Genomic DNA, 25,747 nt, shown 5'->3' with positions numbered 1-25,747 from the left:
CCAAACAACGGGCCAGCAACGCGGACCGGGTCAGCTAGTTTCTTATAAAAAAATAATATTAAACAAAAGTGCAACCTTAAGTGCATTTGTTAGTCGTTCCGTGGAGTAAATCGGCAAACTGAGTATGGACCATTTGCAGTGGAGTACTTAGCTAACGAATTCAATAAAAGTTAACTAATTTCGTGTACTTTGAAAATCCCTTAAAGTTCCACTAAGCTTCCCAAATTTCGCACTGTGCACCGCCATAAACACAATAAAAAACATCAGTTGTGAAATAAAAATAAGAGTTGTGTTGGTAAACAGATGCTACTTTGGCTTAAGTAAGCATTTTAAAAACAAAGCCACACCTCATCAAACAAAAACAACGCTTTACAAAACACTACACTACTACCTGTGCTAATGTATGGTTCCGAAGCCTGGCTACTTGCCCAAGCAGATAAGGCAGTGCTTGGAGTGTCTGGGAGAAAAATTCTTCGATCCACGGGCCAATCTGCCTTGACGGTGAATATGGACGTCGTATGAACCACGAGCTGTATCTGCTGTAAAACGAAAGAATGAGCGATGATGAATCCACTAAAAATGCGTCTAAATACGGGCCACATAAAGGTACACGCAGAACTGGCAGGCCAATGTTTCGATGGAGCGAACAAGTGGAAGAGATGGAAAGACGCGGTATTCCAAAAAGCGAAGCACCAAAGAGAGAGAATTGGAGATCTTTTCATAGTTCGGCGTATGGAACAAATGTTCTGTAATGGGCCAGCTAAATAAGTAAGTACTACAGTTCAACAAAGAAAGTACGAAAATGACAGGGAAGAAATGTAGTTGAAAATATTAAATGTTCTACAAAAAGATTCGGCATTCGGCTTGACGTAAGAAATGTATTCTCATAACGAAGCTGCAATAACGCCAAACAGAGATATGAACGGGTGTTTCCTTCCAACAATGTAGTTAAGACCCCCAAATACTGAAAATCGGAAGATACCGTTAAAATGCAAAAGTCATATTACGGCTAGTTCGAATTTTTGTGGAGAAGTTTCGTGACCACAGAGAACTTCAAATTACAAATTACAGCTAGTTCGGTTGAAAATTGTAGCTAAAACCCTCAAAATACTGAAAATCAGGATGTACCGTTATATGGAGGCTATACCAAAACATTTTCTTATGTTGACGATTTTTAGTGAAGAAGTTTCGTGACCACAGAGAACCCCACAGGTAAAATTACAGCTAGTTCGTTTAAAAATTTTAGCTAAAATTCTCAAAACATCAAATATGGGGGCTATACCAAAACATGAACCTATGTTGACGATTGTTAGTGGAGAAGTTTCGTGGCCACCGTGAACCTCAAATGTCAAATTAAAGCTAGTTCTGTTACAAAATGTGGTTTAAATCGCCAAAATACCGAACATCGGGAGGTACCGTTATATGGGGGCTATACCAAAACTTGGACTTATTTTGACAATTTTTGGTGGAGAAGTTTCGTGGCTACCGAGAACATCATATGTCATATTACAGCTAGTTCGTTTAAAAATTGTGGCTTAAATCATCAAAATACCGAAAATCGGGAGCTACCGTTATATGGGGTGTTGGAAATATGTAATGAAAACTACTTGTTTATCTTAATTTGAAATTGAACTTTTTGTTTCATATTATTTTTCTGTAACATAGTAAGCTTTGATTTGAAATAATGTACTCTACATTTCTATTTTGTCAACATTAAATATTTTTCTCATTCTCTTGTTAACTTTTGTGAAATAAACATTACTTGAATTTGTAATATAAATTGTGGTGTTTCTTCTGCGTTTTGCTCTGACATGGGGGCTATACCAAAACATGGACCGATATAGCCCATCATCGAACTTGACCTGCCTGCAAAAAAATGCATCTTTCCAAAATGTCAGCGTCATATCTTCATTTGTGTGAATGCTAGAGTGATTACCCCAGACGCACGGACGGAAGGGCAATCCTAGATCGACTCAGAATTTTACCGTGATCAAGAATATATATACTTTATAGGGTCGTAAATTATTATTTAAATACGTTAAAAACTGAAAAACAAACTTAATATGCCCTCCATAATATAGTGGATGGTATAATAAATTAATAAGCTCTTAATATATTCGCCAAATGCTTTCGTCTCCCACAGGAATTTTTTACCCCCCGAGACCTTGTATTCCATTCTGTGCCCGAATGAAATGCCAATCTTAAGCATTTATATCTCATAGCTTTCTGTTAAAACCACTGAATGGGAAACAATTTTCCAATATGAAATATAAATTTATGTTCAAATGCCAATACATATGCTCCAACCGAAAATTACCCACTTAAAAATATTGAATGTTACCAAAAATGAATGATCCGCATCATTAATATTCACGTTTTAAAATGCTTTACCCAATGATATTGGTTTATGGTTAACCTATGCGTATGTGTGCTATTTATACGACATGTATACACATACGCCACAAGACCTCCCCTTGCTCTCTCTCTCACACACTAACTCTCATACCATAAAAATTACTTTGAAGTCACATAAATTGTACATGTAAATCATGACATTATCCTTTAACATGACACAAATTGTCCATAAAAAAGGCTGGCAAACTGGCAAGCGCTGAACCATAGTCATCGTAAGCAATGACTTAGTTGAAAGTCACAGCTTGATGCCTTTTCAGCGTACTTCACATGACGTCAAGATGAGGGATTTTTTGCGGCCTGTAAGTACGGTAATAATGTTAAACAAATATGACTATGCATGAATTCACTTATTTCCATTAAAGTGCTGCGTAACCGCCAACATCATCGCCACACGACAAGCTTACACGTGTTTCAGAAGTACCTTCACTTAAAAATGTATCACGGAAAGGAGGTTTAATGAAAAAAGGTTTAACGAACAAGTACACTTGTCTGGTTTACCAAATTTTAATGTCAACTTGAAGATTTAACTTAAAATTTAATAATATTGAAAAACGAAAATAGTATTGCTCTTTGGCAGCAGGGCTTATGGTTATTATTATTTCATAAATGTTTTTATAGGAATGTTAAAACCGGCAGCAATTTTTTTTCTGGATAAATATGCGAATTCACTTGTTTCCAAGTTCGGAGATATATTGACTGTAGAAAAAAGTATATAGCGTAACAACATTGCTCAACTCATTTTATGTTTGCTCAGCTGTGTTTTCTTTTACCACAGAAAAAACATTTTCCAGCTTAACAGGAAAAAATATTGAACTACCGATGAAGGATTAACTGATGGAGTGAATATTAATAAACATTAACATGAAACAGTACTGTATGGAGAATACACATAACAAATTTCATAATTCACTGAAAATATCAATCATAACATTGTATTTAAAAAAAGTTACGAATATTGTTTTCTGGATATATTTTTTTTGGTTAATTTTTTTTGAATTGGTTTCTTTAAAGTTTGTTCACATGTATAGCCTTTTACATTTGTTATTCAGTCAGAGGACTTTTTTAAGTTTTTTGCTCTTAGCTATTTGTATTTAAAGTCACCAAGAAAATACCGAATGGGCATGTTTATTCAGCGATCAACGCCAATGTTTAGAATATCTTAAATTGTTCATGGTATGTCCGGGGTAACGGTTTCGGAGTTGGTACAAGAACTTCGACTTTTGACAACAATTTGTTCAACATTTTTTAATTTTTTATGCCCTCCATCTTTTTACATATTATATTAAGAGCTTTGTTCCTTTACTTTTTTAAATGGTAAAAGTGGTAAAAGAGAAAAGTGTCAAAATTGCTCTCTCATGAACATTTTTACCAGAAAAGTAAAGGAACGGAAAAATGGTAGATCTGGTAGCAATGTCAAAAAGAAACATAAAAAATCAATTTTCGTATTTATTTTACAGTATTTAATTTAGTTTTGTCAGTGTTCGACTTTTTCTTCTGTTTTTCGTCCATTTTTTTCTTCATTGTGAAATAATCGTCAAACATAAGTCGAAAAATCAGTTCTACCATTTTTTACCTGCAGAAATTTGACTGGTAGCCAGTAGAAGAAGAGAATGGCATATGTGATCTCTCTCCTCTCTCACTCTCTTAAAAATTGCTGCCAGTTTTACCACTTTTTGGAGTTAAGGAACGCTTTGCAGGTTAAAAATGGTAACAAATGGTAACCTCAGGTAAGTAAATGGACACAGCTAAGATTTTTCCTGTTCGTAGCGCATTGAAATCATTTGTATATGGGCAATATTTTTGAAAATGCGACATAGTTGAAGCCAAGGTTTACCCTTTTATAACTCGCGAGTTGTGGTTGTATATTATACAAATTAAATGCTTTTGAATAAAATGAAATGTATTTAGACTTGCCAAAAATATTGGCCTTAAAAGTTAACTTGCGTGGAAGCTGTGGCTATATTTATGTTTTACAAGTTAGATAAGCGTTAAGTTTGGCCGGGCCGAACTTTTTATACCCTCCAACCCGAACTGTATTGAAGTGAATATGAACACTTAATTTAATTTCGTTTTATTACAGGAGTAGTAAATATATTTCAACTGATAATACTCCCTTCAAAGCAGTTCATATGGGTCGACATTTTTGTTCTTTCCAAAACATGGACCAATATTTACAATTTTCCGAATTGAGCGAAATACATAAAATTGGGCAATATCGACTAGACATAAACATGGATATTCTGGGTTTGGAAGTTAACAACATCCGGAGCACCGTTCTATGGAGTCTGTATAAAACTTTGACCTGTACCGACAAATTTCTGGAGGAAAGTTTCGTAACTCCAGCGAAAACTAAATACCAAATTTCAGTTATTCCCCTTGAGTAATGTGACTAAAACATTCAAAATATCGAAAATCCGGAGGAACTTATAAAAACATGGAACAATACCGGAAAATTTCAGGTGGAAAGTTTTATACCACCAACAGACTGTTAAATATCATCCGTTTCGATGGGATATTGATGACACAACCTTCAAAATACCGAAAATCTGGAAGTACGTTTCTAAGGGGGTTATTTGAAGAAAAGGGCTTATACTGATAATTCTCTTCTGCAATATTTTATATACTCATGTCAGTTTAATACTAAATTTCATTCATATCGGTGGTATATTGAGGCCACAACTTTCAAAATACCTTAAATCGAGAGGTACGGTCCTATGGGGGCAATTTGAGGACGTCGACCTATACCGGCACATTTCGGGTGAAATGCTTCATACCCCTTACAAAAACTTATGGGTCGATTCCGTATTGCGACGCGAGTCATGTCGCGTCGTCAATCGTCTCGGCGACAAAATTAAAAAAATGTACTACGTAAAGCGATAGGAAAATAATCATCGATAACAAGTTATCGGTGATGTAGCGGAGCGTTTTTTGTTTTGATTTGAATAATATAGAAAAAAGTTTCAGAACAAGTTGTACACAAAAGTTATCTATCTATATATATTAGGCCGGGGCGATTTGAAAACCTTAATGAGCCCTTCGCGTTTCTGATTCCTGGGGTTGAACTGAGCAAAAAAGTCTACTGGACCATATGTCTACGATGAAAATCGAGCCTCCCGATTTTGACTTTAAGTTTTTTATTGAAGTTTTTTGGATATTTTGGCATATAACAGCCAAACCATTGAGATTTTCGATCCAACACAAAGACAAACATTGTAGCCAAGACAGTAATTGAAAACTCTCTAATACATCGCAAAAGCATTGGAACGCTCCTTCAGGCAGTTTTGGCCTAAAGAATGTGCAAACTTTTCGTAAAATGTCGATAAATGACATTGTGCTACAAAATTTGACCCGAAAAATATTCAAGTGTTTTGATGCAAAATTATATTGTGTTGGGATCCATGGACAACGACAATGCCTTTATTTCGTTTGGGTCACTTCGTTTTATTTTTTTATAACGGTAAAAGTAGTGAAAATCTGGGTTTCTTACATTTTCAAATTTAAACGGGCATATCTTATTTTTTCCACAACGGATTTCTTTTGATCCTACATCCTTTTAAAGGGGTGAATAATGTCTTTTGAATAAGCTATTATTGTTTTAAATCGGTTAACAAATGGCTAAGTTATAGTGGATAATGTCTGAAAACCCCCACAAAAAACCTATAAAGGAATTTCTCATAATTTTCAAAAATATAATGTTTTTTTGTTTTGTTCAATATTTATTTTGAAAATTATGAGAAATTCCTTTATAGGTTTTTTGTGGGGGTTTTCAGACATTATCCACTATAACTTAGCCATTTGTTAACCGATTTAAAACAATAATAGCTTATTCAAAAGACATTATTCACCCCTTTAAAAGGAAGTAGGATCAAAAGAAATCCGTTGTGGAAAAAATAAGATATGCCCGTTTAAATTTGAAAATGTAAGAAACCCAGATTTTTACTACTTTTACCGTTATAAAAAAATAAAACGAAGTGACCCAAACGAAATAAAGGCATTGTCGTTGTCCATGGATCCCAACACAATATAATTTTGCATCAAAACACTTGAATATTTTTCGGGTCAAATTTTGTAGCACAATGTCATTTATCGACATTTTACGAAAAGTTTGTACATTCTTTAGGCCAAAACTGCCTGAAGGAGCGTTCCAATGCTTTTGCGATGTATTAGAGAGTTTTCAATTACTGTCTTGGCTACAATGTTTGTCTTTGTGTTGGATCGAAAATCTCAATGGTTTGGCTGTTATATGCCAAAATATCCAAAAAACGTCAATAAAAAACTTAAAGTCAAAATCGGGAGGCTCGATTTTCACGGTAGCTATATGGTCCAGTGGACTTTTTTGCTCAGTTCAATCCCAGGAATCAGAAACGCGAAGGGCTCATTAAGGTTTTTTTGCTTCCACACAAATCGCCCCACCCTAATATATATATATCTATATATATATAAAATTCTTCGAGACTGCCATGATGTTCGAAATTAAACTCCTCCGAAACGGCTGGACCGAATTCCACAAAATTTTGTATGTAGAGTTTTTAGGTCTGAGAATAGGTTTTTAGCTATTTTTTATACTGGTCAGTTGAGTGACCAGGGTACCTTCCCCACAAATTTTTTTAAGAAAACGTCAAATCAAAGATATTTTTGAACGTATTGTTTAAAAATTGCTTGCAATACTATGGTAATAATTGTCTTGATCCTGAATGGTCATCTCGGAAGTGGAATACCGCGGCCAGCCCAATTTTTCAAAATTGTATTATTACACTGTGCAACACTGGAAATGCAAACAACTTCTAATGGGCATTTTCTGAAAGTACATATTGAGACTACAAAAACCTTAATTGGGTTTTGTGTTCTTAGATCGGGTTTAGATTTTATGGCCTCATCTAAACCGACCTAAAATGAGCCTTTTTTCCAGTGATCGGACCTTTATCTCCGAAACTAATAAGAATTTTGCTTTGCAGTCTTCAACAATATTGTAGCCCTAAAGTAGTAGAACTTATGTGTCAAACAGATAAACTAGGAAAAGCTGCATCTAGCGCATCAAACTCCTTAAAATATAGAAAAGTTTACATAATTTCTGAAATTCTGGTCAGTAACAACTAAACTGTTGGGAGTTGAAACAAGTAACCATTCTAAAAATTTTCCAAATGATGTTACCATCAATTCTTCAGAACATTCCGAAACTCTAAAATGGTTATTTCATGTTGTTTAAGGGGTATTTCATAAGATACCTTTTACAAAACTTATTTTAAACAATGTTCACACAGGCTGTTTATTCTCATATTGGGGATTTCAATGAATTATTGAAATATTTACCAAATTGTTGTTGAAAAAATTTGCTATAAACAAGGCGATAGGGGCATTTTACAAAAATATAATGTTCTGAAGAGTTGTGTATTACATTCCAGAGAATATTTTCCCAAAAGGTAACATTAAGAAGAATTTAACATTTTGGGAGATACGCTGCGAAATATACACAAATTATAGAATTTTTAGATATATTATAAAATTTGAGGCAATAAATTCAATTTTTCGTGTTCACTATTCCTCCAAATATTTTCTTCTTGCTCTTATCTACAAGTTTGCTGCAGATGTCAAAACAAGATTCGTATTGGTTTCAGAGATACAGCCCCGATTTGTTTTAAAAATTCGATTTTTAACCATGTTTAGATGAGGCCATAAAAACCGAACCCGATCTAAGAAACCAAAACCCAAATATGGTTTTTGCCTATTGGTCCTCTACTTTCATAAAATTCTGGAAAGAAGTTGTTTGCACGCGATTGGTTCAAAAATGTTGCATAGTGTTATGGATAATATACTTAATTTTAGTAAGCATGACTACAAAAACGCTATAAACACTGACTTCAATTAGTGGGAATGCGCGATCAACCCCACATTTTGGTATACAGTACAACCCCGATAATGTTAAATGTCGCTTGACCGAAGTTCCAACAAATCGATTGAGAAATCAGGCAAAATCTAATTTTAAAGATGGTTAAATAACTAGAACGTCTTAAAAATTAGCATTGGTCACTAAAACGACGGGAAAACAATGCGGTGTATCTATAACCTATCTACATATATGTATTTCAAGTTTTTTAAGACTGGCATGATGTTCTAAATTAAACTTCCGAATCGGTTGGACCGAATTTGATGAAATTTTGTGTGTAAGTTCATAAGGTGGGAGAATACCGAAAATGGAGTTGGTGAGGGACCTCCCCCACATCGAGTTTTAACAAATCGCGAAATCTCAGAGAATATTAGAAATTTTAGTATTCAATACATCAGCAATGGTGGCCTGTGCCATTAATGGGTGTTTTGGAAGCAGAATGCCGCGATTACGTCCAATTTTTGAAAACTTTATTCTTACTGCAAACACGCCACGCAAACTTCAGTGCTTAGAATAACTCGATTAATATCACGTTTTTTATACAGCAAAGTCTAGATAACTAGCATTTTGATTTCATTTTTCATGAATCACTGATGTTTTCGTGTTTAGGAGCTTAAAATAATAACGTAATCAGTGAATCAGAAGAAGAAGTAAAATCGGATTAAGTTCGACAGCGCCGAAATTTTTTACCATTCCCCACAATTTATATTGAAACCAGATTTTAGCCATTTCGGTTGGATAATGTGGCTGAAACCTCCAAGGGCGACTAAATACCAAATATAGCCACATCGGTTGAATAATGCGGCTAAAACCTTGCATATACTGAAAATCGGGAGGTACCGTTCTATGCAGTCTATATAAAAACCTAAACATGTACCGAATAGTCTATGTGGGAATGTCTTCTACCCACAACGAAGACTAAATACCAAATTGTAGCCATGACGGCGGAAAAACCTCCAAACTGTTCTATGGTAGCTATATCAGAACGTGGACTTATACCGACAAGTCTCTGCAGGTATGTTTACGACCCCCAACGGACACCAACAAACCAAATTATAGCCATTTCAGTTTAATAATTTAGCTCAAATCTTGAAAATACCCAACATCGGGTGCTTTACAAAAACAGGATACAGAATGGAAATGCTTACACCCCAAGGAAGACTAAATCTCATTTAATGGCGAATACCAAAAATCGGGTGGTACAGTTCCATGGGGATTATATCAAAACGTGGACCTGTGTAGCCCATTTCCAATACCAAATATCCTAGGAGAAAATCATTACAAAGTTCAATGTTAAATATTGCGGGCTGTATCTTGATTTCTGCTGAAGAACATCGCTACATTAACTCATTTTTATTCTGATCAAAAAAAATCGAAGTGTTACAAACGGAAACAAAATGTTAGTTATACTCTTCATTTTAAGGTGGAGGGTATAATTACAATTATAATTACAATTACATGAGCATTTTGCCAAAAATTTTATTTTATGAAGTTTCAAGAAAAATGCATAGTTACGTCAATTCGGTTCGAAAATCTCAACATTTCATTCGATTATTCTATTTGTAATTCAAATTATTCCATTTGTAATTCGAATTATTCCATTTATAAAAAAGGAAAGGTACAAAAACGGACAAATGGAATAATTCGGATTACAAATAAAATAGTTCGAATTACAAGTAAAATAAGTCGAATTACAAATATAATAATTCAAATTACAAACAGATAAATTCGAATTACAAATGGAATAATTCGAACTACAATTGAAATGCTTCGAATTACAAATGCAACTAAAATGATTCGAATTGAATCTGAAAAGATGTAGATATATAAATATATAGATGGGTTATAAATGTTTACACGGAAAACTAAAAACGGGCCAGCAGCGCGGACCGGGTCAGCTAGTATATATATAAAATTCTTCGAGTCTGCCATGATGTTCGAAATTAAACTCCTCCGAAACGGCTGGACCGAATTCCACGAAATTTTGTATGTGGAGTTTTTAGGTCTGAGAATAGGTTTTTAGCTATTTTTTATACAGGTCAGTGGAGTGACCAGGGTACATCCCCCACAAATTTTTTTAAGAAAACGTGAAATCAAAGATATTTTTGAACGTATTGTTTAAAAATTGCTTGCAATACTATGGTAATAATTGTCTTGATCCTGAATGGTCATCTCGGAAGTGGAATATCGCGGTCAGCCCAATTTTTCAAAATTATATAATTATAGATAATATACTTAATTTTAGAAAGCGTGACTACAAAAACGCTATAAACGCTGGCTTCAATAAGTGGGAATGCGCGAACAACCCCATATTTTGGTATACAGTACAACCCCGATAATGTTAAATGTCGCTTGACCGAAGTTCCAAAAAAATCGATTGAGAAATCAGGCAAAACCTAATTTTAAAGATGGTTAAATAACTAGAACGTCTAAAAAATTAGCATTGGTCACTAAAACGACGGTCCAACAATGCGGTGTATCTATAATCTATCTAAATGTATGTCAAGTTCTTTAAGACTGACATGATGTTCTAAATTAAACTTCCGAATCGGCTGCAGAATACCAAAAATGGAGTAGGTGGGGGACCTCCCCCACATCGCGTTTTAACAAATCGCGAAATCTCAGAGATTATTAGACATTTTAGTATTCAATACATTAGCAATGGTGGCCTCTGCCATTAATGGGTGTTTTGGAAGCAGAATGTCGCGATTACGTCCAATTTTTGAAAGCTTTATTCTTACTGCAAACACGCCATGAACGTTGACTTCAGTGTTTGGAATAACTCGATCAAGATCACGCTTTTTATACAGCAAAGTCTTTTACGATTCACCACAATTTATATTGAAACCAGATTTTAGCCATTTCGGTTGGATAATGTGGCTGAAGTCTCCAAGGGCGACTAAATTCCAAGTATAGCCATATCGGTTGAATAATGCGGCTAAAACCTTACAAGAACTGGACCTGTAGCGACAAAACTCTGCAAGAGTATTTACGACCCCCAACGGACACCAACAAAACAAAATTATAGCCATTGCAGTTTAATAATTTGGCTAAAATCTTGAAAATACCCAACATCGGCTGCTTTATCAAAAACTGGACACAGAAGGGGAATGCTTATACCCCAAGGAAGACTAAATCCCATTTAATTGCGAATACCGAAAATCGGGTGGTACAGTTACATAGGGTTTATATCATAACCCATTTCCAATATCAAACATCCTAGGAGAAATTCATTACAAAGTTCAATGTTAAATATTGCGGGCTGTATCTTGATTTCAGCTGAAGAACATCGCTACATCAACTCATTTTTATTCTGATCAAAAAAAATCGAAGTGTTACAAACGGAAACAAAAAGTTAGTTATACTCTTCATCTTATGGTGGAGGGTATAATTAAAAGAATTTTCTATTTTAAATCTGTAGATACAATTACATGAGAGTTTTGCTAAAAATTTTATTTTATGAAGTTTCAAGAAGAATGCATAGTTACGTCAATTCGGTTAGAAAATCGCAACATTTCATTCGTAATTCGATAATTCTATTTGTAATTCAAATTATTCCATTTGTAATTCGACTATTCTATTTGTAAATTTGGAATAATTCGAATTACAAATATAATAATTCAAATTACAAACAGATAAATTCGAATTACAAATGGAATAATTCGAATTACAATTGAAATGTTTCGAATTACAAATGCAATTCTCGAATTACAAATAAAATGTTACGAATTAAAAATGGAATTCTCGAATTACAACTAAAATGATTCGAATTGAATCTGGAAAGGTGTAGATATATAAATATGTAGATGGGTTATAAATGTTTACACGGAAAACTAAAAACGGGTCAGCAACGCGGACCGGGTCAGCTAGTAGTTTTCTAAAATAATGAGCTCAGTGGATCTATTTTTTGATGATAGCGAAGAAAATATAGTTAACGTAGCATCTATCGGACGACACTTAAGGACGGAACACACGTACATATAATGGGACCAAAGGAAGATGTTCGCCATTTATATCTGAATGGAAAAGGATATTTTAGTTTAAAAGTTTTGTTGGCAAGTAATATTTTACAATTTCTGCGAGTGGAGCGTACGTTGTCAATTTCTACTTCATTTTGAGGTCTTTCATTTTCTACTTCAGCAGATTGTCCAATTTCACTGTTATTATCATCCCATGTCTCTTCAATTCCGTAGATCGCACCTGGAGGATTTAAAACCATATAAATTTGAAGTCTGCTACCGCTTGCTCCATTGACGACAAAGATATTTCTTGTGATGGTCCACCTCCTGTAGTTGTAATGTTCTTCCTTGCGGAACTCCACTGCTAAGAGGACGTACACTAGAAATTGATCCATTATAGTCCACGAACTGAGAGCGACCATTCAAAAAGGAGAAAAAGAGTCTGCATGCCGTGGCATCAAAGAAGTATTCACTACATAGTTTTTCAATGAGAGTAGCATAGTCTACTCTGTCAAACGCTTTAGACAAATCAACTGAAACCAATACGCCATTATTACCTACCCAGCAAAATTTTATGGAAGTGGTTCCATGAGATGCCATGATTTCACTGGATCTTTTGCATTGGTTCAAATGAAGTCGTGAAAGATCCGATCTTTTCATCAGCATTTGAACCCATTCGAAGGAAGTCGTGAAAGATCCGATCGTTTCATCAGCATTTGAACCAATTCAAAGGAAGTCGTGATAGATCCGATCCTTTTCTTAGCATTTGAACCCATTCCATCGATCCAATAGAGATGAATTTTGTGTTTTTATTTGTACACATGTATATATTCTTTTATTTATCTAAATATGTACGTTTAAAGCAATGTAAGATTTATTATGCTAGGAAGTCCCAATCATTGAGCTAAAAGTAGAGTCGGACTGCACTCTTTGGTATTAGTCGTGTTCCTTTACGTGCCTGAGGTTACCAGTTTTTACCCGCAAAGTGTTTCCTTACTTTTAAAAGCATGCAATTTATATGAGAGCAGTTCAATTACCATTTTAAAAGTAAAGGAACAGACCAATTATAAAAGTTTCCTTGCCTGCTCTAGAGAACCCTGCTCAACAAGTCGATTTATAGATCCCTACGAAACAACAAACATTTCCAAAACGTTGTAAAATAAAATTCACGAAATAGTAATCTGCAGTTGGAGTCAATGTCGAAATATCCACTGCACTGATGGGAAGTAAAATCCTTTTGTAAGATGAATCAAAACCTGTTGCGGAGGAAGTAAACTCTGTTCCGTGCCGCGGCGGTGTTCAGACTGCAACAGCTGGGACGGCCGGAAGTCAAGTTTCTCACTTAAATTTACAACCTGTCGCTTGCCAAACACATCGTTCCCAAAGTCTGGAAAATAGGCCAGCTACTGAAGCCCGAAAAAGATGCCAGCAAAGGTTAATCTTACAAACCGATTTCGCTTTTGTCGCCCGTAGCAAGGACCCTTGTGACTTTAGTTCTTCCAGCATCAGAAATAACTTTCCAGTTGCCGATCAATAGCATAGGATCCGTAAGCAGCCAACAACTGCGCTGAAGGCCATCTCCATATTAGCCGAGGACTCACTCAGAGCAAGCCGTGCGATAGAACAGTGATAGTGACACTTGATTTAGCAAAGCCCTTTCATATTGTCAAGCACCCTCGTTGTTTGATGTCATCGAGCAGACTATGCACCGTCCAAGTTTGAAACGTTGGATAATACATTTTAAGTGTGGATGAGAGTAGTACGTAGAATTTAGGATCAAGAAGTCCAAGACCCGTAGAGTGAAGAAAACCTCTTCTGAATTCCAAACGCTGCAGACAGCATTGAGATCGTAACGTATGCGAATGATTGTACTATCTTGGCGTCAGGTGCCTTCCCTGACGACATTTGTGAAAGACTGAACTCCTTTTTGTCTGATGTTACATTTTTTCCACGCGAGGAATATGCAAATACCAGCCAATAAATCTACGGCCACTCTGTTCACTACTTGGGCGGCCGAGTTGGGAACAATAGAGTTGAATGTCATGGTCGATGATAGCAGAATTAAGACCACAGACCCAGGCAGCCAGGGGGTCTTCATAATCTATAAAGAGAAGTCCAACGTTACAAGAGATAACCCCTAGATCAACAAGCCTTTCAACTAGGTTTAAGTAGCATTCACACGAATGCAGTCGCAGATGCAGTAAACAATTATCGTGTGAATGCGGTCCTTGGAAAACATGCACCATCTATCGCAGCTGAGAAGCACCAGCTGTCAGGACAGACCAGAGTATTTTTGGTTCAATACGCTTGGGATGGTGCAGGCGTCAAAATTCCTATAGGGCAAGTACTGATGACACCGTGCAAAACATCTGCCCAGCATACAGCAAAGGCCCCCACGACACACTGCTCCTTTTCAATTACCCTACCAATCCTGCTAAGAAACTTAAGTATGCAGCTTTGTGGTTACAAACCATGTAAATAGCGAAATAGCCACATTCTTACGACTGATAAAGACCCAGAGTCAGATTAAGCAGAAAAATGGAATACAAACATATTAACTACTGTTACAACAACGAGAGCAAACTGCCATTATAGATGTAAACTTTACGATGATAAATAAATTATAGTTATTTCATAAATTCCTTTGAATTAATAAAATAAAAAACATGAAAATCATATTTCAATACAGCATTTTCCATTTTCCGAACAAGACGTGAAAATTACATGCCAAAGGTTTGGTGAAAATGACATGCCAAAGATTAGTGAAAATGCTATTCTTGGGAATTGGTTAAAATTTCATGCCAAAGGATTGGTATAGATGCCATGCCAAAGAATTGTTGAAGATGTCATTCCATCGAGTTAGTAAAGATGACATGCTTAAGATCTGAAAATGAATTGCATCTTTTGGGGGTCACGCACTTGTAAAAAGAATGAGTGAAGATGCTGAAAAAATTACATTCCATTTCACTTGCACCCATTCTTGAATAGCATCTTTGGCATCGAACATTTTGCTGGGTATATCTACAGCCTCTCTAATTGTCTCAGTAAGATGCAAAAGGTGAGACACGGTGCTGTGACCACGTCTATATCCATATTGAAACGGATTTAGCAGTTTTAGATTATCAATGAATTTTAACATCTGCTTCTTCATATTCACAATTTTTCACAAATTTTTGAAAGTGAAGGTAGAATACATATTGGACGCAAATTGTCCACCGAGGATAAACCTTTTGCTTTGGGTATAGGAACTACTCTGGCAACCTTCCCTGCTGCTGGAAAAACGGAAGTCGTAAATATTGTATTATAGAAATTAAGTAAATAATTCGATATATAGGGATATATATGTAACTTTAATAAAAGCAATTGGAATACCATCCGTACCCAACGCCTGGGATTTAATGAAATTCAAAGCATTAAAAATGTCTTCCTCACAGACACAATCAAAGCAAAAAGAAGGATGCTCACTTAAGTAGCCAGATAAATCTACCCTATTAACAACTGGGACAGATACAGACTGAACAAATGAGTAGTTTATCTCATCAACATCAAACTGACCCCCAACATTTACCGAATGGTCACCATCTAAACCCCCACATCGCAACCTACTCCAAATCTGAGAGGAATTCATCCCTCTAAAAAAATTCAGTAAAGTACTTCCGGCGTTCACGCTGAAGAACAGATTTAGCTCGGTTTCTGTACAACCGAAAAATTTTCCAATTTTCCGGCGTAGGTTCACGCATGTACTCCTTATATGCTAGATCCCTTAACAAGAAAATGGACTGTGATTTGTCAAACATCATTTGCATAAGATAACCTTTTTTTAACAATAGGCACACATGAATGCAAATTAGATATAACAGAATTCAGAAAGGCAAGTTGCTCATTGACATCGCATGTCAATGAAAATACATCATAGTTAATATTCGATATGTGTTGGAAAAATTCTTCGCACCGAATATGCTTATAATCACGATATTCAATAAAAACTTCGTGCGACAAGACGTTAGCCTTTATCAAGCGATAAATGAATGTATGGTGGGAAATAGAAGGGCATTGCACCTGACCGGATTGCTCCAACAAATCTATTCGGATCAACAAACAAAAATCAATTAAGGATGTAAATGAGTGCGATACGTCATAATGAGTAGGCAAAGAGTTCTGGACTACCGAAAGTCCCAATCGCGAGCAAACTGATCTCATACGATCAGACCGGCTAATTTCAAATAGATTTAAATTATTAAGTTTGGATTTAAAATGAGTCCACACTCTGTGCCATTCATCTGGTGTACGGGTTGGTGAACCACAACTATTTTATTGCTCCGCAATAAGGTTTCGCCAAAAGGTTTCGCCAAAAGGTTTTGCCAAAAGGTTTCGCCAGAAAGTCTGACTCCACGAGCTACGTTTGGGTGGGCTTCCATTTTTTCAACCAGTATTTCAAATTGCTGTTTTGTAGTAATTTTTACCATTATAAGTATTGAAACACCAAAAAACTTATATAACATTAAAAAATGCACTTTAAATAAATGAAAATGTTACTTATGTTTCAATTTTTCGTTTTTATTCGTTTGTAAAAATGCACGGCGACAGCTAATCTGTTGTCGCCGGAAAATAAACGTTACGGCGACAAAATTTGACGACGTCAGGCGAATATTGCCATACTTAATGGAAAAATTGCATCTGGCAACGCGACACGACTCGCGTCGCAATACGGAATCGACCCATTAATACCAAATGTCTGCTATTTCGGTGGGCAACGAAGACTAACTACCAAATGTCAGTCATTTCGACAACCTTCAAAATACCGAAAATCGGGAGGTACCGTTCTATGGGGGCTATATGAAGGCATGGACCTATACCTACAAGTTTTTTAGGGAAACTTTTGCACCCCCAGCGAAGACTAAATACCTAAATACCATTTCGATGGGATAATGAGGCTAAAACCTTCAAAATACCGAAAATAGGGAGATATCGTCCTATGGGGCTATATCAAAACGTGGACATATGTAAACATTTTATGGTAGAAATGTTTCTTAGCCTCCGGAAACAAAAAATACAATGTTACAACCGATTCTGTGGTCAAATGAGACTAATATATTCAAAATATCTTAAAGTAACCTGTACTATATATGGGGCCTTATATGAGGGCTACACGAAAACGTGGACCTATATAAACAAACTTTGGTAGAAATGTTTTTTAGCCTCTGGAGACACAAAATACCAAATTACAATCAATTCGGTGGTAAAATGGGACAAATATTTTAAAAAATCCTTAAAACGAAGACGCGTCACCCGTCACTTTGTATGGGGCTATACGAAAACGTGGACCTACATAGCCCGCTTTCAATACGTAGATATAATAGATTCTACAAAAATTTCATCCACTTATTTCAAGCCGTTCGGACGCTAGAGTGATGTCCACAGACGGACGGACCTGGCTATATCGATATAGAATTGCACGCTGATCAAGAACATATTAGAGCTGGCAAACCATCAATGCAAATATCGATATTATCGATACGCCAATATCGATGAATAGTTTTTTTATCGATATTATCGAACATTTTGACATCACCTTAGAACAGCCGTAGAAGTAATACCCGAAATTTAAGCGATTGATTCTATAAACTTTTTGTATAAACAAATATAAAGAGAATGGCGTGGATGGGATCGGTTTAGATGTGACCAACACTTTCAGGTGGCCATAGGGCAGAGCTGCTCAATCATGGCGGAATAACAATGTGTTATATCGATAACAATAATCGGGCCATTTACCACACCAAACGTCAACATTTGTTCGCAAATTTTGACGTTTGGTCTGGTAAATGTTCCGATTATTGTTATCGATGTAACACCTTATTATTCCACCATGTGCTCAATTTTGTAAAGACAATATACTCAGCGATCCCACTGAGTTGTCTTTGCATTTGCTTTTCTCCCTCACGTACACTATGCGTGAACAAAAACAAACAAAAAACATCATTGTGTTGTCGCTTTTTTGCACTCATACATTCACACATGCATTCGTTTTGTTTGTATTCCTATGTTCGGCGCTGCTATAGGGCTTAGTTAGAGTGGGTTAGAAACGAGCAGGGCCGCCACTAAGTTACATTTGAATTTAACGGCCAACATTTGTGCAAGATGATGGAAATGTTTCAGCTGTAGAACAATTTGATGGGATAGCTGCTGTTGTGAACGCAAGAACACGGAAACCTTAAAGTCGATGACAACGGCAAAGACGAAAACGGTGGACAATAAGTTCATCAAGATGGCAAGTTTTAACGGTAGAAGGCTTCAACCAAAGCACGACCCTTATCGTTACGAGTGGCCATCAAGTGGAACAAGGCAATAACGGCACCTTCGAAGTCATAACCCTTTTGCAACAATTTATCTAAAACAACATCATCAAACCGGCGGCAAATAAGTGGTAATCAAAAATCAAGCAGCTACACCTATTTCAGACGGATCACCACACCAGTCATTACATAAACAATGGCTTGGGAGTGCCAACAAACAATTTTGGCACCAGCAAAGAATTTTATAACCATGCCAGATGTAACAATGGGAGAAATACCCACTTTCATAAGGTTCAGCTGAGTCAGAATTCATGATACCGAACAGAGGCATGGAAGTATACTGCAGAAGGACTTTATGACTTAGGGCAATTTAATTCCCATGAATAATTTTTGTTTTGTATTAATTAAAACTGTTTTGTTAACGATTCTCCGCACTCGACCAACCAGTCAGTAATAACAGAAAGTGAAATATTATTCCCCAAAATGATTTCGTTAAATTGTGATGGAAGCAAACCTAAAGTACCGACGCACAATGGTTCAGGAATCGATTTTCCTGGCCAAAAATCAAAATTTTGTTTTGTCAAAGGTATTTAATTTCTATATAAGATTCGATAGTAAACATATTGAAACTAAGGAAACCAAAAAATTAGGCCCAACTATTGGAAGGTGTGGGCGTGGCGTGCCCCTAAAGACGAGCATTTTCCCCATTTTTGGGAAATACGTCATTTTTGCAAATTTCTGGAGAAAGACGAAGCTATTTCTCTGAAACTATAACAGTTATTGTGTTTATTGTTTTTTTTGTAAGGTATGTGAGATTGTGGCCTTTAAAAATCGTTTTAGTAAATTACCGTAGCGTTTACACAACATGATCTATTTTATTTTTCCTCGGGTACTAAATTTTATGAAATTCCAAATTTAGTGGACTAGAACTTTTGTGGAACAACATGGAACAAAGTTCTGTTTTCACGGAAAGATGCCCGAAAGTCTCCTCTTCCAGCCCATATATACTTTTGTACCCGTCCCGTTCCGTCCGTTTAACACTGTTTTCAATTGATTGAAATTACATGGGTAAAAATGTGTGTTTTTCTATACTGTTTCCATATGAATTACAGTTTTTTTGACACAAATTACAACTTTTTTGAGTATATGAGTTTTTATACGAGTTATATAAGTTTTATTAAAACCCAAGGAGAATTTTTTTAATTTTTGAAAAAGTTTAAATTTTTTTTGTAAAGTTTTTTTTTTTTAAAATTTTTGAAAAAAAAATTTTTTGACAATTTTTCGTTTTTTTTTAGTTTTTTTTTTTTTTGGTAATTACTTTGTTTACTTGTTGGTGTTTGACCATCTTTAATACAAAGGAAGATATAAAAACCACAAAAACACTCATATTTTGATGAAAAATATTTAAAAAACTCAAAAGTTTAATTTTGACCTTGAATTTCTCTGCAACTACCAGACAGAACTTGACCGCTCATAATTCGTCTGAAAGTCTAACAAAAAAAGAATTATGAATATATCTCTATTCGTTCAAAAGTTACAGAATTTTGACCAGGAAAAAACGATTCTGAACCACTTTGCGACGTTTTAAAATTTAATTTTTCAATGTCATAAGAAATGTAAACAAGACACATTTGTCGGCCATTTTATATTTTAAATATATAGGGCTAAAAAATCCACGATAGTATCGATTTTATCGATATTTTGAAACGGAAATATCGAAAAAATCGAATGGGGCCGATATCGATAGTGTGCCAGCTCTAGAATATATATAGTTTGTGGGGTCTACAATGATTATTTCGAGTAGTTACAAACGGAATGACCAACTTAATATACCCCCCATCTTATGGTGGAGGGTATAAAAATGGGTAAAAGTGGGCTGAAGCTAAAGTGTATTTTTTTTGTTTTCTCTCGATTTGTGAGTAAACCACGCGTTTCACGATATTCTTGTCAAAGTAAATGGAGAAGCCAACTAAATAAGGATCATCTCACCAATGTATAACTTTTCAAAATTTGATCTGCGTCTACCATTAAATGATGCTGACATTTTGAAGAAAGATTTTAAGTGTTTTTTTGAAATTTTCTTCTAATTTTGTTCCACAAACAGGTTTTTTTTAAAAAAAAAATCATATATAGGAGTGTATAATTAGCGATTCTGGGTTATTTGATATACATGTGTATCTGATTGTAGGTAACATTTTGTGGGAACAATTTTCTAACAATTTTCTGCGGGTCGTTCCCACTGCAATGAAAAACTGGTACAGCATCTTCGTTTTTGTGGAAACAGAGATTTAAAAACTTAACTGATAAGGGAGCTATATTGATTTTATCCCAAAAATATTGTGTGATGCTACATCCACGGTTCTCGATTGATCTCCTTGAAATAGGTATACATATCGACACCTCCAAATAATAGTATGCTAAGTCTAAAAAGTGAGTTTTGTAGGAGAAGCTCTCAAAGTGTGGACATTTTTTTGAACTTCAGTACTATGCTAAGTCAATATTTGTTTATAACTTCTGTTAGGATTGACCGATCATTACCAAAATTTGACAGAATTTAAGTTAAAGGACGTTCGACACCTCCAAATAATCGTTTGCTAATTCTGAACAGTGAGTTTTGCAGGACAAGCTTTAAAAGTTTGGAAATTTCTTTGACCTTCTGTACTATGCTAAGTAAATATTTGTTTATAACTTCTGTTCGGATTGTCCGATTATAACCAAAATTTGACAGAATTTAAGTTAAAGGACGTTAAATATAAAAATGTAAAGAACTTGAAAACATGCTAAGTCGACTTAGCATACTATTGTTTGGAGGCGTCGATATATCAATGTAGATTTTGATGGTGACACTGAAACCGGATGCGGAACAAAATTGTGTGCACTTTGTTTTATAGGTTTTTAAATGCTAAGATGCAAGAAAAATAAAAGAAGTACTCCTATAGATTTTCCAATATTTGCAATGAACACGAGTAAATTTCGTGGGAATGCAGAGTTTTAATATTTTTTCAAGGCATTCAGAAACTTAAGATGAGGTAGGTCGATGGGAGCCTTTTCTTCCCTAGCTACAGTCGGATGGGGGGATTCGTGACCTTCTCATACTTAAGCCATGTTCACATTACGTCCTTATTTTAGACTCCCTGATTTATTTTAATCAAAAACAAAAAAAAAAAATGGACCAGATTATGAAGTTTACAATTTAATTACAATTAGATACCCCGCAATAGATAAAACTTTAAATTTACAATGTAGTTTCTGACATTAGTCGATGCCTAGTATTAGATCATACTCTAAGTTGATGTTGAGAGGATATGCCTCATGACCCTCGCCGACCTATATTCTACAGGCAGTATAATTTGTACGTAGAATCCCAAAATCTCAGACACTCCAGACCTCTAAACCATTTCAAGCAAGAAAACGTCTATTAGTTTAGCAATCCATAATTAAATACAAAAACTTTTATTCAGACCATTATTTAAAAAAAAAAATACAGAAAAATATTTCTAACAAATGATTCCATCAATATTTCAAATGATTTTAAGTGTTCAATAAAATGTATTATTTAATATTATATCAATTATTCACAATATAACTATTGGTCAATATACCAATTATTTAGAGTTTTAATCTATTATCTTACTATATCCTTAATAGTATCTACAAAAAATATATGGTCCCTAAAGGGTTATCTCATTGCTCATGAATAATTAGAATTATGAATGAAAGACAATGACAAAATATTCCAATTTCAAATATGTAAGATTATGATAGCAGCGAGAAATCACAAACAGAGAATATCATGAAGAAACAGAGATTTATTATTCTCTACAGCAAGGCAAAAAATTATACACTGCCATTAAATATTACTATGGACTCTTCTGTGATTACTCTAGCATCATGTCTCTTGCAACAACAAAGATCAAAAACAATCAAAATCAATAAGTAATATGTAAATAATGAGTGTATGTTTTTTACATGTTTTGCTTACCCGTTTCTCCGTTCACGTTGAAGGCCTTCGTTCATGAGCTGGATTCAGGTAGTTTTCTTCTACTCAAGAGAAGATATAGCTAGATGAGAATATTATTTGATTTTGGTTTTTGTTTTGATCAATGAATTTCTTTTTATCAATGAAATTGGTTTACGATTTGAATTCTCTATGTTTGTTTTTTTTCGTTAGCGTTTTACAAATTGTAATAAAAGGTTCTAGATATTATTTCCATTGTGCTATGAGGTGAGGAAGTACTCCCACCCAAAATAATGGATTCTGATTTTTTAATGTATTATTGCTTCATTACCATTTAGCTTGGATATAGTAACATGAAGAAAACTATATTGATTTTGTGATGTTATTAATATTTAGCGAATTTATGAGAAATTAAATTTCATCACTTTTAACATGCATTTATGGATATGTTTTGTCACGGATAATTTGGAGGTTTTGAGTTCAAGCGTTTACTCTAATTTTGAGATTATTTAAGACACAATTATGTAGAATGACATTTGATTTCTGATTTCACTTGTATATAAAAAAATGGGAACAGAGCAATTAGGGAAACGATGTAATTAGCTAAGTGGTAAGCTTGTGTATGCACGATAAAAAGACTTCATTAAACACTATTTAGATATCACCCTCTACGCGTTTCTGAGCTGGTTGTCAGCAAGTCTGTGGACAGGCTGAAGGGGAACTAATATGATTCGGCTTTCGATTATAACTTGGTACTATTTCTTGAGTTGTTTGTGTTGAAATTTCTTCAGGTTTCCTTGTACCCTTGGCATGTATTAACACTACACAAATACGGCGTTTTCAGAGGATGATGTTACAGCGATTGGTGAATGCTGGTTATAGTAGAATGTGTGGTTATTCACTTTATGCCACTGCGAGCTGCTCCAAACCAACGTACATTTGGAACCGCTCGGTTGATGATTAGATGGATTGTGGCCAATTATATTAGTTCGGCCTTATAACCTGCTGCACAATACATAACTCCAACACTAATTCTCGGGTTACAAGCTAGTTGCTTGAAGGCTAATGGGGCTTCCCAAATTTGGTTTAACAAAATATAGATCACACTTCCACTTGCAAACAGATTGTATTCCACCTAGGCAAATTTGTTAAACGGAGTTCCAAAGATTTTTCCTATAGTGGCGCAATGGTATACGTTTGGTTGTTGTATATCGGCAATTTCGTATAATAATACGTCAATCTAAAGTATTATTCCATTAAAATATGTCATAACTTTGGAACAAGATGTTAAAATAATACCAACCTTAGGTAATATATTATGCGCAAAAATTTGATTGATATGAAAACTGAAGATGTAATTTTTGAAATAATTTGATCTTTTCCATCCAGAGGTTAAAAGCGAAAGGAAGTTGTTGAGTTCAAGGCAAGGTATTCTTACCTAGTTGTGAGCTAGTTAGAAGCAGTCAAAAGCAAATGTCAAAAATCATGTTGTTGCGATTATAACTGATATCGAAACTGGTACCTCAGCAAACTAATCGAAGGCATTACCATTTTGCAGTTTTGACAGAATGTCCTTTTTATTATACAGACCAATATTTTTTATATAAAAAAAAATAATTAAGACGGCAAATCAGAATCTTTTCCCGACGAAACCAGAATTTCTTTTATAAAAACATCTTGCATGATGATATTTTCATCTTCTGTTCTCTTGTTGGTTAGGCAGATACTAATTCTAGTACTGTACAACCTGATTACTTTATGCCTTTTATGTACCAAAAGGGAACAAGTAAAACGATTGTCTGCAGTGAGCAAAACAAAAATCTACAAAAACAAATCAATTTGTTATGTACGGGAGGAAGCAACAAATCTGAACAATTTATTCTATGCAAATACTTACATAGGTAAGATAATGAGGAGACTTTTTAATTTTTGAATCCGATTTAAATGTTGCGTTTTATCCTCTTCAGACAAGCGAGGGACTATTGCAACAAAATTATACATATATGGAGCTAAATATACATATGTATGGAATTCGCCAACTTTGAATGCTCTAATTTGGAAAACGTTGGTAAGCAAAAACTCATATTTTGAAATCATATACTTATGTGCGCTTGTTTTTCTTTCCACAGAAATCGAATAGAAACCTAAAAGTAGTTGCAGTCCAATATGTGTTAATAAAACTAACAAATGGATAAGAAGGTGTATGCTACATAATTGCCATTGGAATTGTGGAACCCACGAGATTTGTGAAAATGCCGTATGTTTGTGAATTATCCAGATTAAATAAAAAGTGTTTATGTCAACGTATTAAATCATTGTGTTACTGAAACTGTTGGTATCCATGATGTATGGTTTGTGCGGATTTTCGTAAGTGTTCACTCGAACAAAAATTGTAGGTGAAAACGTCCACTACATATTTTCAACTCTCTTTTTACGTGAAAACTAAAAATTTATTTTTGTTACCCAAATATGTGTGTACTATTATCCTGATCATAATAATTTTGGTCTCATTCAATTCCCTGCGAAGTTTTTATTAAAAACTATATTTTTTGGTAATTTTTGACGTGTAAATGGACCTATATTTTCAAAAAAGTCGGATTACATTTAAAATTTGATTAATTTTTTGCACATTCCGCAAATGCTGAGTAACTTTTTACAAATACTATGCAATCTGCATACTGACGTCGCTTCGTAAGAACTTTTTAGTGACAATCGTTCTCATTAAAATAATTATCGTTTTTATAATAATTTATTTTAGGAGGGTTGGCGTTTTTTTGTTTGGGATGACGACTTCTATTTTGTTTTTCAAAATAGTCAGGCTTAATCCCATAGTCGTTGTTTTAATAATTTAGTAAAACAACTTTAATTTATTAGTGGGAAAAAATTGGCGGTGTTTACCAAGGGGTAAGGCAGGGAATACTATAGTTTCAGATCTCGCCACAGATATTCATCAGTTCCCTTATTTCTTGTTTTTCAACAAGAAACTTTTTATACCCAAGTGTCAATTGCTAGCTCAAATAGATACGTGCGCAAAGAAACACTCTGATCGAGAATTTCTTTGGCACTACCTAAACTCTAGCAACTTCACTTGCCTTGGTAAACACCGCCAATTTTTTCCCACTAATAAATTAAAGTTGTTTTACTAAATTATTAAAACAACGACTATGGGATTAAGCCTGACTATTTTGAAAAACAAAATAATTTATTTTTTAAAAGCAGAAGTAAAACCGCCATAACT

At 34.8% G+C, this 25,747-nt stretch overlaps 1 long non-coding RNA gene across 1 annotated transcript; it reads right to left on the bottom strand.

Moving 5' to 3' along the window:
- Positions 1 to 22,109: 22,109 nt before the first annotated feature.
- On the bottom strand, positions 22,110 to 24,924 carry LOC141390950 (uncharacterized). The gene is made up of 3 exons (XR_012409528.1): positions 23,813 to 24,924; positions 23,343 to 23,749; positions 22,110 to 22,699 (listed from the first exon to the last, which is right to left on the bottom strand). It is a non-coding gene; the product is annotated as an uncharacterized lncRNA (long non-coding RNA).
- Between the last annotated feature and the right edge of the window lie 823 nt (positions 24,925 to 25,747).

The sequence above is a fragment of the Musca autumnalis genome, unplaced genomic scaffold, assembly GCF_047663935.1.
Source record: "Musca autumnalis isolate F117 unplaced genomic scaffold, ASM4766393v1 scaffold_1, whole genome shotgun sequence".
Taxonomy (NCBI): Eukaryota; Metazoa; Arthropoda; class Insecta; order Diptera; family Muscidae; genus Musca; species Musca autumnalis.
Note: the sequence above shows the minus strand (reverse complement) of the source record. Positions and strands in the feature narration are given on the sequence as shown.